The following is a 2,973-nucleotide window of genomic DNA, read 5'->3' as shown; positions in this document are numbered from 1 at the left end:
TCAAACGATAGAAGGTAAAACCAATTTTTTGAATTAAGTTGATCAACTCCAAAATCTAATGGTATATGAAGTGTTGACTTGTTCTTCTTGTAATGGTCTTCCAAATTACTTCTACAAGTATGGTATAAAAATATTATATACAGTTTTAAAAATATAAAAACTAAATACACATACCGGGGAAAAACTCACCTCTGATCATGTCTAGCGAGAAGACCATCATGAACCCATTTGTCATATTCCTGAATGATTAACGTAGGATGTTGCCCCGTTATTGAATCATCCTCAAAGGGGTGTCTTTTTTCAAAAATGGTGGTCAACTTTACTGAGGTACCTATTGTTCATTGAATTCATGATTAAAGACTTTTAAATTTAAAAACCATGAGGAAAGCTGAATCTTTACTTTATAAAAATACTAACCTGCGGAGTCGAAGTTAGACTCATAAGGCGAAGAGTACCATCTACTTGGTCGCTGATTCCTATGAGATGGTATTGGGGTTGATTCAGCTCTTTTTGCATTGTTGTGAATCACAATTCTAGTTTCTGGAATTTGACTGGGAAGAAACTTGTCGTCCAGCTCAAATTGAGATACATAGAATTCTGTAGATACACCCTATTGACCAGTAGATGGTATGTTGGACGACACCTCTGATGTAGTTTTCCCCTCTCCTCTATACTCCAAACATTGATCATTAAGCACTTGTTTCTGTTAGTTGTATGTATCATTGTTAGTGTATTAACTAAATGTTACAATACAGTTCAATACATATAAGTGTAGTAAGAAAATAGATTTTGGTAATGGAAATGGGAGCTTGAAATACATCACACATATTCAAGAAATACAAATCAGAATACATCAAAATACAGTTGAATATGTTTAAATATAGTAGTTAATTCCATTTACATATTAAGGTTAACACAAATATGAATACAACTAAATACATGTGTTGGCCGATGCATTTATCAGTTTAGTGAGGCAGTTAAAGGCTAGTCGAATACATACAACATTTATAAATACAGTTATTTAATTATAACAGTAAGCAGGAGATATAAACAAATGCTCAATATGTTAAGAATGGTAAACCTCAACATTATCTCCGACATCTGTGTCAATGCCATCATCACGTCTCCCTATAGGTTCCTTTCTCTGGTGAAAACTTTCAGTTTGCTGATTTTGTTGAAGATGGTAAGAAAGCTTCTTGAAGTTATCATTGATCAATGTTCTTACAGACTTGAACTCTCCCACAACCTTAACAATACAAAAATAATTATAATATTGTGCCAAAAATATATGAATGTTATTCATTAAACTGTAATGTTTAATTTGTGGTTAAATACTCACGTATTCTTTGAATGAATTTAGGTCTTTCCTCAAAGAAGATACTTCGTCATTTTGGGAATCTTGCAGCTGATTGTCATGCAAAACTTTATGTCCAAATTCGGGTATACAAACAGGAGGAATCTTGGGTTGATATTCTATTTTGTTAGGATGCCTTTCGTGTTCCTTGCGCTTTTTATGAGGCGGTGATGAAGATGGACCAACACTTGCAACATGTTTCTTATTACATTGAAGCTTGGGTGTAGGAGAAAAGTCATCCGAATCCTCTTCCGATTTGTCTGAATGAGCAGGAGAAGGTCTCTTCTCAACATCGGCGCCTACAGGAGGATTCTGAATAATGGCAAACTCTATATCGCTTGGACTGATGTCCTTGTAAACAATCTGAAAAATGAAATGCAATCAAAGTCTTACTAGAAACATACAAATGCAGATCTGGAATACAAACTGAAATTTGTATTGAATATAAGGCAACACTAATGATTTGGAAATAATATGCAATTGTATGAAGAATTAATAATGAAGGCTACAGTAACTATATATTGTTGTATGCATATGAATGCATTTGTATGCATTAGATGTATTCAAATGTATACGGTTTTTGTATGCATTTGTATACAAGTGTATGCAGTTGTTTATTAGTCCCTATGCATTTGTATACATGTATCTTGAATCTGTATGCAAGTATTTATATCTGTAAGCATATGTATACAAATGTATATTGCTGTATGCATCCCCTGAATATGTATGCAGCTGATTATAGAAGTAGTTTTCTATCTGTATGTATTTGTATACAAATGTATTATGTTGTATGCATCCTCTGAAAATGAATGCAGTCTATTGTATGCAAATGTATGAGTAATCTGGATGCATTTGTATGCAGCATATTTGTGAGAATATGACAGCTAAAACTATAGCAGGTATTACATCACCAAAAATGTATCTGAATGCAACTGCATATTTCTATATGCAAATGTATGCCTATTAATTATAAATAAAATATAAACTAGCAATGATACAATTTGTATATTACCATGTTCCCGGTGTCATTGAACATGTCGTTCATCAGATAAGCAAAGGTTGGCTGATATCCGGTAGTTCTTCAATTGAGTATTCTGGGGACCACGTCATCAACTCGAAGTGCAGTTTTGGAATCAACAACTGAACAACACTCATAAAACCACACTTGCATAGCCAGTGGCACCCCAGCTATCCTGTAATACTTTTTCTCAGCATCCATCTTCATGCTAATCGATTTTTGTCAGCATTTCAAATGTTTTTAAACCCTAATGATATTCAGAATAGCGCCCACTCTCTACCAAGTTAAAATGTAGCCTTGGTATAGTTGTACTATTCTTCTCGGATGAAAAAATGAAGGTGTGTATGAAATATAACAAAGATATCTTCAAGGCATCACCATCATTGTCGGGACCCCAGTTCTTGTCAGCAAAACATTTCATCAATTGTTCTTTCTTGACAAGATTAGCACCTCCAAAGTAAGTCTCAATAAGCCGGTTAGGAAACTTTTCACTAAACTCAAAATCTTCATCATTACCAACACATTTGAGGTCAGTCACAATCGCAAACTCCCTTAATGTGAAATGTAATGAAGTACCATTGACGTGTGCTGCAAATACATT

The sequence above is a fragment of the Nicotiana tabacum genome, chromosome 22 (genome assembly GCF_000715075.1).
Source record: "Nicotiana tabacum cultivar K326 chromosome 22, ASM71507v2, whole genome shotgun sequence".
Taxonomy (NCBI): domain Eukaryota; kingdom Viridiplantae; phylum Streptophyta; class Magnoliopsida; order Solanales; family Solanaceae; genus Nicotiana; species Nicotiana tabacum.
Note: the sequence above shows the minus strand (reverse complement) of the source record.